The sequence below is a fragment of the Pecten maximus genome, unplaced genomic scaffold, assembly GCF_902652985.1.
Source record: "Pecten maximus unplaced genomic scaffold, xPecMax1.1, whole genome shotgun sequence".
Taxonomy (NCBI): Eukaryota; Metazoa; Mollusca; class Bivalvia; order Pectinida; family Pectinidae; genus Pecten; species Pecten maximus.
In genome coordinates this window covers 10170-24521 of record NW_022982795.1, presented here as the reverse complement: position 1 = coordinate 24521, position 14352 = coordinate 10170, and the positions used below count along the sequence as shown (strand labels likewise).

General features: G+C 34.4%; 2 long non-coding RNA genes across 3 annotated transcripts; both read right to left on the bottom strand.

The window, feature by feature from the left end:
- Positions 1 to 6071: 6071 nt before the first annotated feature.
- Positions 6072 to 8080, bottom strand: LOC117320964. Of its 2 annotated transcripts, XR_004531193.1 has the most exons (4): positions 7503 to 8080; positions 7319 to 7389; positions 6590 to 6752; positions 6072 to 6234 (listed from the first exon to the last, which is right to left on the bottom strand). It is a non-coding gene; the product is annotated as an uncharacterized LOC117320964 (long non-coding RNA). The 2 variants fall into 2 exon arrangements; XR_004531192.1 differs by having other exon boundaries at positions 6072 to 6752; positions 7503 to 7763.
- A 3503-nt stretch (positions 8081 to 11583) lies between these two features.
- Positions 11584 to 14072, bottom strand: LOC117320963. Its single transcript, XR_004531191.1, has 3 exons — positions 13909 to 14072; positions 13716 to 13797; positions 11584 to 12003 (listed from the first exon to the last, which is right to left on the bottom strand). It is a non-coding gene; the product is annotated as an uncharacterized LOC117320963 (long non-coding RNA).
- Between the last annotated feature and the right edge of the window lie 280 nt (positions 14073 to 14352).

Here is a 14352-nt window from a genome sequence, read left to right as displayed (position 1 = left end):
GTATAACACTGTCTATATCAGGTAGTATAACACTGTCTATATCAGGTAGTATAACACTGTCTATATCAGGTAGTATTATATAACACTGTCTATATCAGGTAGTATAACACTGTCTTTATCAGGTAGTATAACACTGTCTATATCAGGTAGTATAACACTGTCTATACCAGGTAGTATAACACTGTCTGTATCCGGTAGTATAATACTGTCTATATCAGGTAGTATAACACTGTCTATATCATGTAGTATAACACTGCCTATATCAGGTAGTATAACACTGTCTATATCAGGGAGTGTATAACACTGTCTATACCAGGTAGTATAACACTGTCTATATCAGGTAGTATAACACTGTCTATATCAGGTAGTATAACACTGTCTATATCAGGTAGTTTAACACTGTCTGTATCAGGTAGTATAACGCTGTCTATATCAGGTAGTATAACACTGTCTATATCAGGTAGTGTATAACACTATCTATATCAGGTAGTATAACACTGTCTATATCAGGTAGTATAACACTGTCTATATCAGGTAGTATAACACTGTCTATATCAGGTAGTATAACACTGTGTATATCAGGTAGTATAACACTGTCTATATCAGGTAGTATGACACTGTCTATATCAGGTAATATAACACTGTCTATATCAGGTAATATACCACTGTCTATATCAGGTAGTATAACACTGTCTGCATCAGGTAGTATAACACTGTCTATATCAGGTAGTATAACACTGTCTATATCAGGTAATATAACACTGTCAATATCAGGTAATATACCACTGTCTATATCAGGTAGTATAACACTGTCTATATCATGTAGTATAACACTGTCTATATCAGGTAGTATAACACTGTCTATATCAGGTAGTATAACACTGTCTGTATCAGGTAGTATAACACTGTCTATATCAGGTAGTATAACACTGTCTATATCAGGTAGTATAACACTGTCTGTATCAGGTAGTATAACACTGTCTATATCAGGTAGTATAACACTGTCTATATCAGGTAGTATAACACTGTCTATATCAGGTAGGATAACACTGTCTATATCAGGTAGTATAACACTGTCTGTATCAGGTAGTATAACACTGTCTATATCAGGTAATATAACACTGTCTGTATCAGGTAGTATAACACTGTCTGTATCAGGTAGTATAACACTGTCTGTATCAGGTAGTATAACACTGTCTATATCAGGTAGTATAACACTGTCTATATCAGGTAGTATAACACTGTCTGTATCAGGTAGTATAACACTGTCTGTATCAGGTAGTATAACACTGTCTATATCAGGTAGTATAACACTGTCTATATCAGGTAGTATAACACTGTCTATATCAGGTAGTATAACACTGTCTATATCAGGTAGCATAACACTGTCTATATCAGGTAGTATAACACTGTCTATATCAGGTAGTATAACACTGTCTATATCAGTTAGTATAACACTGTCTATATCAGGTAGTATAACATTGTCTGTATCAGGTAGTATAACAGTGTCTGTATCAGGTAGTATAACACTGTCTGTATCAGGTAGTATAACACTGTCTATATCAGGTAGTATAACACTGTCTATATCATGTAGTATAACACTGTCTATATCAGGTAGTAAAACACTGTCTATATCAGGTAGCATAACACTGTCTATATCATGTAGTATAGCACTGTCTATATCAGGTAGTATAACACTGTCTATATCAGGTAGTATAACACTGTCTATATCAGGTAGTATAACACTGTCTATATCATGTAGTATAACACTGTCTATATCAGGTAGTATAACACGTACTGTCTATATCAGGTAGTTTAACACTGTCTATATCCGGTAGTAAAAAAACTGTCTATATCAGGTAGTATAACACTGTCTATATCAGGTAGTATAACACTGTCTATATCAGGTAGTAAAACACTGTCTATATCAGGTAGCATAACACTGTCTATATCATGTAGTATAGCACTGTCTATATCAGGTAGTATAACACTGTCTATATCAGGTAGTATAACACTGTCTATATCAGGTAGTATAACACTGTCTATATCATGTAGTATAACACTGTCTATATCAGGTAGTATAACACGTACTGTCTATATCAGGTAGTTTAACACTGTCTATATCAGGTAGTATAACACTGTCTATATCAGGTAGTATAACACTGTCTATATCATGTAGTATAACACTGTCTATATCAGGTAGGTTGCTTGTTTTTGTTTATTTTAAGTTCACGGACACACATGAAAACAGTTTCCAGTACATCTGGGCTACTTCGAGGAAACTGCATATACTGTCTGAAATCAGTCTTGTGCATCAGTGACAAAATGTATACATATCCTACTTTAACTCTGCTGGAAAATATTATTTTGTACTATTTTCCTACTATTTTAGAAGAAAAACAGAATTATAAATACATACTGTAGTATGTACTGACATTGAACTTGTATATCTTGTTGACTATTTTTGTTGAAACAAACCACTTCTAGCTAGGATGAATTGATATTAGTTGTATTTGAAAATTGTACTAGAAAAAGATAGCTGTGTTGTGTATGTGATGGAATCATGCTGCAGACCATGCTGGGATCATGCTTCACAGACCATGCTGGGATCATGCTGCGGCCATGCTTCCTTAAAGCATAAATGCAGCATGATCCCAGCATAATTTGCATAATTGAAACATGCTGCAATCATGCTTTAACTAGTAAGAATATATAGTTAGGTAAATTAGGCACCATGCTGCAGCCATGCTTCATTCATGCTGCAATTCCATGCTGCATTCATACTGCATCTATGCTGTGATCATGCTGCAAATTCATAAGGGCACACCCAAGCAACAAGCTGCCCAGCAGCATATAGAGTACCAGAGTGTTCTCATTGAGAGACACACAGGTGCTTGGTGAGAGAACTTGGTGAGAGAATGGTAGAGAATCCTCAAGGACCCGGACCTCGAACAGTGCTGACTTTTTAATGGAAAAATTTTTGAAAAAATACAACTCAACCTAATGGAAGCGTGCTCTTGCCACCCAAGCAATTCTCCGACCAACCATGCAAGAAGATTCAAGTGTGTGAGTACCATTACATTTTGCTTAAATTCTTATATAACATGTGACAAATTTTAGATATTCCTGAATTTTACATTTTAATGTCCATTATTTAGTTTTTTTACTAAAATACATGTGGTTACACTTTGGTCTATTTTTTTTAAATACAACCCATTACATTTTTGTTTTCAAACCCTATATTTTTGAAAATGGGTCATATTAGGAAAATTAACTCTATTTGTAAAAAGAGTGTGTGCAGCAAAATTACAGTTAATTGTGCTAATATATCAAACATCAAGATAGCTAGTACACCATTAGAAGGAAATAAAATAAGGTAGGAAATCAGTCTACACAGGCTTTGGTAGACTCTGGTGCAGATATTTTGTGCATTTCTTTCGATTTCTTGAAGAGGGCATTTCCAAAACAGAAAATTCAAGATAGTGCAAAATTTTCAATTAAAGGTGTTTGTGGAGAAGTACACCCAGTGCTAGGTACAGTAGATATTCCAATTAAATTAAATGGTCTGATTTTAGAACAAACCTTTCATGTTTTTCAAAGACTGCACAACATTATCATTTTAGGCATGGATTTTCTCCAAAACAATAAGGCAGAAATTAGGTTTACAGAAAATGTTTTAACTCTACATGACGGGTTTGCTTCAGTGCCCCTTACTCAGACTAAATCACATTGTGGTATAGCCAAAATAGAGGAAGATGTTACCATTCCTCCTCATACCCAAGCCACGGTTCGAGTAACTATTCCAAAGATCCCTGATGGTGTCACAGTGTATTTAGAACCAGCAGAACATCTCTATGAGACAAAGCTGATAGGAAGCAAGTGTATTTCAAATGTTAACAGCAACCTATAATGGGATATACCAATTTATCAATCCAACAAATACATCAATTTCATTAACAAAACTGACAACCATAGCACACATTTCCAAACTGGCAGATCAAAACATCACTACATTGGTAGATAAAGTTAAGCCAGCACAAGCAAAATCATATCAAAAGTCACCAGCTAGTAGGGAAGAACTTATAGCAATAGCCAAAGATTTAGGAATTTCTTTAGAGGACAGTCAACTTGACGAAATACAAAAAGAACAACTTCTCATTTTGATAGGGACACATAGGAAATCTTTTGCAAAAGATTTGTCCGAGATTGGTTGGACAAATTTAACACAACACACCATACACACTAGCAATTCTAGACCTGTATCATCTCCAAATTATAGACGCACACCAGAGCAAATGAGAATAATAGAAGAAATCACAAAAGACATGTTAGCACAAGGTATTGTAGAGGAGTCTGACAGCTGTTGGCATTCTCCTGTAGTGCTAGTTAAGAAAAAGTCAGTGTCATCTAACCAACCAGCAGAATATAGATTTGCGGTAGATTTCAGGAAGCTGAATACTTTGACAGATGATTTACACTACCCTTTACCTCGTCCTGATGATATTTTTGGTACAATTGCTGACTCCAAAGCTAAAAAATTTTCAACATTAGATTTAGCTAGTGGTTTTTGGCAGATACCATTAGATCCAGAAACCAAACACAAAACTGGATTTATCACGCACCAAGGAGTATTTCAATTCAAACGATTACCATTTGGTTTGAAAAATGCCCCTATGTCTTTCCAAGCATTGATGGGAAGAGTACTCCAAAATATGAATTTCAAGACTGCCTTGGTGTACATTGATGACATTCTCATATTCAGTAGGACATTTGAAGAGCATCTTCAACATTTAGATACAGTGTTCTCAACACTTGCTATGGCAAACCTGACATTAAAACCATCCAAATGTAACTTTGCTGCAAGAGAAGTCAAATATTTAGGCCATACACTTTCAAAAGAGGGAATCGGTGTAGATTACGCAAAAACAAAGGCTATTTCAGAATTTCCCACACCAAAAACAGCAAAACAAGTTCGATCATTTCTAGGCATGTGTAACTATTACAGAAAATTTGTGAAGAATTTTGCAGCAATAGCAGTACCACTAAATGCACTGTTACACAAAGATACTAAGTTTATATGGACAGATCAATGTCAAACTTCTTTTAACATCCTAAAACAAAACTTGGTATCTGCACCTATCCTTGTATTTCCCGACTTTCATCGTCCCTTCATTGTTTCAACGGATGCCTCAGACTCTGCCATAGGATACATCTTAGGACAATTAGATGACACAGCCCTTATGAATTTGCAGCATGATCACAGCATAGATGCAGTATGAATGCAGCATGGAATTGCAGCATGAATGAAGCATGACTGCAGCATGGTGCCTAATTTACCTCACTATATATTCTTACTAGTTAAAGCATGATTGCAGCATGTTTCAATTATGCAAATTATGCTGGGATCATGCTGCATTTATGCTTTAAGGAAGCATGGCCGCAGCATGATCCCAGCATGGTCTGTGAAGCATGATCCCAGCATGGTCTGCAGCATGATGCCAGCATGGTCTGCAGCATGATCCCAGCATGGTCTGCAGCATGATGCCAGCATGGTTTGCAGCATGATCCCAGCATGGTCTGCAGCATGATCCCAGCATGGTCTGCAGCATGATCCCAGCATGTTTCAATTATGCAAATTATGCTGGGATCATGCTTCAATCATGCTTCATGGCAGCATGGTTTACAAAATCAATGAAAATCATGCAATAAAAACTTGAAGAATACTTTTGTATTACATTTTATTTGGTAATTAACATGGTATAAAACTTTTCATACAGGCTGTTTTTTCTAGTTCAAACATTTAAAACTTATCAATGAAATGAGAATGCGACAAAACAAATTTTAATTCTAATTTACCCATGGTACTTATTTTATTTGCCTCTTATATTCTTTTTCTCAAAACTTCCATCACATACACAACACAGCTATCTTTTTCTAGTACAATTTTCAAATACAACTAATATCAATTCATCCTAGCTAGAAGTGGTTTGTTTCAACAAAAATAGTCAGCAAGATATACAAGTTCAATGTCAGTACATACTACAGTATGTATTTATAATTGTTTTTTTTTCTAAAATAGCAGGAAAATAGTACAAAATAATATTTTCCAGCAGAGTTATAGTAGGATATGTATACATTTTGTCACCGATGCACAAGACTGATTTCAGACAGTATACGTAGTTTCCTGGAAGTAGCCCAGATGTACTGGAAACTGTTTTCATGTGTGTCCGTGAACTTAAAATAAACAAAAACAAGCAACAGTCGAAGACTTCTTCTATCGAATTTAACATTATTTCTAATAAACTGTAAAAAGATTATCATAATTTTGGAATCAATTCTAAATACTGACTAAATGAAATGTTGATTGACAATTTGAACAATGGTGTGTTGTTTGATGTAGCACGTACTGTAGTGATAAACTCTGTCACTGTCCCCGGGGATTTCAATACAACCAAGCTTGAGACGACTATATTATATTTTTTGCTAGTACAACAAATAACTGACAAGGATTTTTAGATTATATACATGATTTTTTTTTTGTATATATATTAATGTTTACACTTTTATTATGAAAGGAAATGTTGTATACCTCGACAGAGAACATATCTCGAATAATCTTAATTAATGTGAAACATAAACTTCTTAATTTCTCTTCATTCCTTTCTGCTTTGTGTTAAGTCAATGCCATCAATTTGGACCACAATGCATGCGGTGTTCCTCATTCCAGAATGTACTGCATGAAGACTCAGTCTCTGTTGGAAGAAAGAAAGACTTTTAGAATATTCTTTTATTTCAAAATTAGAATAATTGTCAAGTTTTTGAAGATAATGTATGTATTTAACTTATGTACTTTTCATGATCACTTTGCTATCATTTTCATTATGTTTGCTTTGGAAGCCTTTTTATCAAGAAAATTTAAGCCAGCCACACAAAGCTACAAAATAAAACTTGCCAGGATGACTTAATTATTAATTAAATCAAGCTACTCCCGAATTCTCCATCAGTTCATATCAATGTGAAACTGCAATATACTATACATAAAACAATGTTACTTACTTATAATTCATCTTAATTCACCTATTTCATTTAATCGTTTCAATTTAATGCAATAATCTGCAAACATCGATCCTCAAAAGAATGTGGAGGTAAAGATCTTTCACGAAAGGTTTCATTATCCAAAACACAAATTTTCCTCACCATTGTTTGTGAATACGTATGTACGTCATAATCATAACAAGGGTTGTGTGAGTGGGGAAAAAATGCAATTTAAGTCGGGCCGAAGATCGTTAATAATAAATTAATAAAATTGAAAACTTACGATTGTAACACATGGATCGGTACTGCGTTTCCTTCGGCCGTGTAATCTGTGATTAATTAATCATCAAAACCCTGGAAAATAAATAATTAGGTATTATTGATATGAATAGATCTATATCAAATTCATCGTCGTATAATGTGAAACGATGTCAGAACGTGAAGAAGATTATATAATAAAAACTTACCCTGTCTCGTAACGATGTTTGTCGGTAAAAATATGCATCGGTCGTCAAAAACAACGAGAAAGCTGATATTCATTCGTCGGTAACTTGAAGTAAGTCGATCTTCTTCAGTAAGACGGGAAACAAACTTCGTTTTTAGACTATCGTCGTGTTTGTTTATACTTTTCTTCTGGAAATAAACATCCGGTGAATTCAAACATGGCTATCAGACTTCCCGCTAAACTCGTGTGTGTTGCATCATGGGATAAATATTTTACTGCCAGAGTTTAACACGATTCATTTTTACTTGTGCGTGTTTTTTATTCTAAATCATAAACTTCTATTGTGTCATACTTTTAAGATAAATATTACAGTATTTAATACTTGCATCGTGCACATTTAGATCGCACGAGCTCAAGGAGCACTCTCGTCACATCTCGAGAGCAAGGTAAACAAACGAGGTCATAGGTGAACCGAACGATAAACATGTAATCTGACCAGAGGTTTTGGCCTCGTCTGTCATACGCCTATTGTTTAATATGGATGTATTTTCAGACGAGGAACCGACCAATGCACGTTTTCTTTTTACGTTCACGATTTCAAATAATTCATATTAAAGTACGGGAATATCGTCTGTTGTTAGTAAACTCATGTCGAGGTCGAGATCATCACAGCGCTTAACTTCAATATACGTTTTACACGGAAGCGTCCGAGTGACAACACAAGTTCGACACATGTTTATTGGAGTTTATAGCGATGAATGTTGTGTCAAACACGACGTGATTTCGTATGCTATTATCAGATGTAATCTTAACACCGCATATATCCAGAAAGTATGCGATACAAAGACAAAGAGCAGGTGATTTTAATCTTATTTGATTGAATTAAAAGCGATATTCCAAGCACATGTGTAACTGTTGGTAGCTATATAGAGTGACCCCGATTTTGTTTTGGCGAACATGTTACATGTATGGCTACCTGGTAGTAAGCTGGTGCATGGTAAATGGCAACGTCTTGGTTTATGTCAGTGTTTGGATAAAGTGACTGATTCTTTCTCCGATAAAAAGTGTATAATCGAAGCAAAAGTCAATATTCTGGTTCTTCAAAAAACGATCTAAACTCTGAAAATTTGAATGAAATTTTTATAGGGATGAGTTTTAAGTCGTCACACGAATGTACTAACTTGCAACATTCATCAATGTTTAAGTTAATTCCTTCTGAGATAGAACTACAAGTGAAAGCTGACAAAATATCACATTTAAAAGCTGTGAACCGTTATACTAACAAAGAACATACTTATAAACGAAATACTTAATTAAAATAATTGTTATTGAATTTTAAATAAATATGTGTGGTATTGATCAAGTATAAAAAGGAAATTCTGCAACACAAACATGTTTTTAAAAATTAGTTTGTTATCACCATTGATACCTGGAAATTTTCTATATTTTATTTAAAATTTAAAAAAAAGATACTAAAATATCTAATACCAACTTTTGTTAATTTTCTGTATCTTATTTTATTAATTAATAATTGTTTAGGTTAATCTTGGTACCTGGGAAATTTGGTCCTAGATTTTGGATCCTCGCTTGGACCTACATTTCGCCCACAGAAATTTTGTGATGTCCGAACAAAGGAATGCCCTTTTAAGCTAATACAGAATGGCCGAGCATATACACATTTCAACTTAAACAATTCATGTTAATACATGAAAGAATGGTGCAGTTCATTAAATTAACTAAGTTAATACAGCATAATTGCAGCATGGTACAGTTTGTATCTAAAATGGCAAAGTTAATACAGCATGGTTGCAGCATGGTACAGATCCTATCTAAAATGCCAAAGTTATTGCAGCATGGTTGCAGCATGATGCATTTCATATGATAAATTTACTAAGTCCACACAGCATGATTGCAGCATGATATAATTTGATATCCAAACTGGCGAAGTTATTGCAGCATGGTTGCAGCATGGTACATATCCTGTCTAAAATGACAAAGTTATTGCAGCATGGTTGCAGCATGATACAGTGCATATGATAAATTAACTAAGTCGACAAAGCATGATTGCAGCATGATAGAGTTCAGATATTCAATTACCTCAATTTTTAAAGCATGGTTGCAGTACATGCTGTACAGAAGCATGGTACCATGCTGCTATGCAGCACATGCTGCAATCATGCTGTGAAACTAGCAGCATGATGCCAGCATAAAAGCAGCATGATTGCAGCATATGCTGCATTGCAGTCCATGCTGCAAATTGATAAGGGAGGCAAGAGAGAACATGCTATAGCATATGGAGGACGTTCCCTAAACACAGGAGAGAGAAAGTGGCATATCAACGAAAAAGAAGCCTTGGCATTGGTAGAAGCAGTTAACATGTTTAGGCCATATTTAGAGTCTGCTGCATTCACAGTTTATACTGACAACATCAGTGTCAAGTGGCTACAGGATTCCAAAAACTTGAATAGTAGGATAGGAAGATGGGCTATGCAACTCCAAGGATACAACTTCCAAATCAAACATAAAGCTGGTAAAAAGAACCAGAATGCAGATGGTCTTTCCAGAAGAGAATATGAAGATCAGCCCCCTCCAGGTACTGAAGATGAACTTCCAGAGGTTCCAGGCATACCTTATACAGCTAAGATTTCCCAAGCTGAAGCTGACCAAAGTCGAGATATGCCAAGGGATTCACCTGCAGCTACAGTGGTTACCTTTGAGTACCAAACAGAAGAGCAGATACACATGTCAGTATCCCCAGTCACTGCTGATGATAGTGATGAAGATGATGATAATGATGACAAAAATGAATTGTTGTGGGAGATAAAGACCAGACCAACATTGCGACAACTTCAGGAACAATGCCCAGACTTCTGTGACATTATTACCCTTATCACGCTTATCACGGCATATGCCGTGCTCACAAAACTGTCCCGTACTGCTAATCACGGCATATGCCGTTTGTTTGTAGCCTCTAGAATGTACCACCTCACTACAGTTACTGGTAACAGATACCCGGAACACATCTGGATTTATCTCTATCTACTAAAGCATGAATCTGAGTCTGATTTGCGTTTGTTATTTATGGGGGGTTTATATATATAAAGTAAAACTTTCAAGATAATAACTGATAACAGAGCCGGTGATGAGTGAGCACATTGTCGCTGCAAAACATGGCGGACTCTTCGGACATGTCGGAAGGTTAGGCTGATAACTTTGATGATATTATGAATATGATAATAAACTCTGATAGAGAATCTGAGGAATTTGAAGGGGTTGATCCCCTCGATGTTGTTAATGCACATTTGGTGGAAGATCGGCAGGTTGAAATGGTCCAATCTGCAAGGGATCGAGACCTTGTCGAGGATACCCATACCAAAAAAAGGTACAAAAAAGTTATACTTTTTTAGGTACAAAAAAGTTATAACTTTTGATGCTAGATTGGAACCATGTTTAAACAGCGGTTCCAATCTAGTACTAAAAAGTTATAACTTTTGATAACTTTTCTGTACCTAAAAAAAGTTATAACTTTTATTAGGTACAAAAAAGGTATAAAAAAGGTATAAAAAAGGTACAAAAAAGGTATAAAAAGTTACATTTCACACAAAAATAGGTATAATTTAGGTACTAAAAAGTTAAAAAAAAGTTATAACTTTTTCTAGGTACTAAAAAGGTACAAAAAAGTTATAACTTTTTCTAGGTACTAAAAAGGTACAGAAAAGGTATGAAAAAGGTACAAAAAAGTTATAACTTTTTCTAGGTACTAAAAAGTTAAAAAAAAGTTATAACTTTTTCTAGGTACTATAAAGGTATGAAAAAGGTACAAAAAAGTTATAACTTTTTCTAGGTACTAAAAAGTTACAAAAAAGGTACTAAAAAGGTATGAAAAAGGTACTGAAAAGGTACAAAAAAGGTATAGAAAAGTTACAGAAAAAGTATGGAAAAGGTACAGAAAAATATAAAAGATTTTGCTTCAGAATGTTTTTTTATCCAGAAATATACTTATTAAATACATGTCTTCTAGACCAATGAATTACTATTCATAAAACATAACGGAAATCTCCTTTCACTTTGCACATTTTCTTGAAAAACTAACAAAAGCACTATTTTTCGTCCTCATGGAAAGCTTTATTTCGAATAACAGACTCCTTCCATGGATGAACGCAGCAGTCATGTACTATTACACTGTCATACTCCTGCTCCTGTACAAGGCATTATCCACTATGTTTCTTTAGTATATATTATAACTACCGTTTAATGTAAACATAAAACCAACATGTCATCAAGAATTAAGTATTTTTACTGCATAACACAGCACTCTAACTGGACTGTTATTAATACACATTGTATTGTATACTATATAAAATGTGTTAGCTGTTTGAGGCATTGTTACACAGGAAAGAAAAAAGTCTGAAATAATGTAAATGTTCCTCTTCTGGGATCCTTTCCTTGAGATTTGACTGACAATACTGCAAGAACACTGATTTTTCCAGGAGCTGATCAGGGTTCTTCTTGGGATTGACACTCTATAGTCCATCAAAAAGAAAAGAAAACAAAACAGTTAGTGATCTATTTACATATTGTAATGCTGGTTTCGGTGTAATAACTTAATAACTAGGACAGGCTGAGAGTTAATTGGTTTATTATAATTTATTAACTAGAACACTGAAAATTTAAAGGACCCCATCAATTTCATCATGAGGCAATAAATAATATATATCTCCCATAATCATCAAGAACCCATCTGCCTAAATCACCGAGTAATATTGGTTGGAATTATATTGAAACAAAATCTGACCTTGGCCTTTGACCAAGTGACCTTGACCTTTGGTCAGTTGACTCCATGCATTATTATAATGTTTAATTCTGACCAACTTTGCTTTAGCCTTGAAACAAAATATTCAATCAGTGAAAAAACGCAAAATTTGACCTTGACCTTGTCAGTTTACACCTAGTTTAATTCCAACTAAATTTGCTTCATCATGCCAAAACAAAATATTGATGAAAAGAAAAAAAAATTACCTGGACCTTTCAATCTAATGACCTTCATGAGCTTTGACCCTGGGTTTTGACATAATTTTGTGAACTGTACCTGGCCCATTTCGTGTAAATTTGTCAATAAATTCTAGAATTATTAGACAGCAGCAAAAGTAGAGGGCTGGGAGACATAAGTAATTACTATAGGCTAACAAACACAACTTATCATGTCAAATCAAAAAGAAGATACCCCCAGAGAGATCATGTAATTGTATGATTATTATATAAATATCAATTTTATATATATCATATATACAAGACTGTTCTTTAGCCTAAGAAGGAAGAGAAAAGTGATTCCCAAATAAGGAATCACTTTTCTCTTCTTCTAGATCTTATTAATTTGAAAACAGAAGCCTAAAATGTTTCTTTTGAATAAGATCCATAAATAACTTTCTGAGAAACTTCAAAATTATAAAATTCAAAATGACAGCCTGTCAGCCATCTTGCATTGCATACAAGCTAATATATTGGGGGCGGGGATGATCAACTTAAAAGGGAAACTGATGGTGAGAGTAATCAATGTGTGTTAATTCAGCAATAAAACATTTTAAATGAATTCACATAAAATAAAAGAAGAAAGATTCTTCTAAAATTTTCCAATGGTCTATGTATAATAAATAAAATGTGCTAAAATTGTATATAGATTTTACTTTGTAGATCTATTTTAAATACGTATACTTTGACAAATTTTCAATTAGGACTTTATTTTATTGGATTTCCTTGAAATTTCACGCACACAACAAGTAACAATCCCTCTCATTTCTATATATATTTAATTTACCGTAGCCGATTCCGTAGATATTAATTGCATGTTAATTACATTTAAAAAAAATAGTGTTGTGCGTATAATTAGGAATAAAGAACAAAATGTTCGTACTTACCATAAATTATGGTGCATATATTCGTCTATTTCAGTAAAAAATAGTAACAAATGTACGGGAAAACATGAAAAAAATTATCAGGTAAAATAGCTGACGAATTATTGCCTACCCCAATATATAGTGGATCGAATTTCAAGAAAATCCATTGAAAAACGAAGTATATTATATATACTTTGGGACGTTCATACCAAACGCCATAAACGAAAAACGTGTATGGCCACATATATGTGTGAATCCATTTTAAATATATCATAATATTGACCCTGAATGTGAAGGTGAAGGATTAAAAAATAATCACTTGGCAAGCAAATTAAACTTACGATTGAAAGATGCAACATTTATAAATCGGCTGTGCGTAGGGGGCGGGTGGTCCGAGGATCATGAATGCTGGTGAATTTAGTCCTGAAACATGAAGTATTTCATATGAACATATTCACTCAATGTTGTTTAATGTATGACGATCGCGAGAGCGACAAAATCTGCGATTCGAAGACAAATTAGAACATAACTTACCCTGATTTCATGTTGTCCGATAATTCAGTGTTTGCCGGTGAAAGGGGTATCATAAGTCGCCAAAAGCTAGACGAAATTTGATATTCTGTTCCCAGTTTGTCGATTGTATTCCGTGAGTGGGGAAATTAAATGTCGCCAATATATATCGTACTGTATATATATAACGTGATTTTGTTCTAGGTCTAAGCTTTCATCACGTTTCCGTAAACAAACAAAATGGCCGCCGCTTGTAATACAAATCTCCCGCTAAACTGAAGGGAGCGCCGCCTGGCGGTGGGTATACATGTGTATAGTAGGGCCAAGTGAACGAAGAAGAAAAATGTCGAATAAAGTTATTAGGCCGCCTACGATATCATGAGAAATCCTATCGATATTATTATATATATATATTTTAGTTGTTGTTATATATTTTTATTTAATTATTATTATGATTACTGCAACATC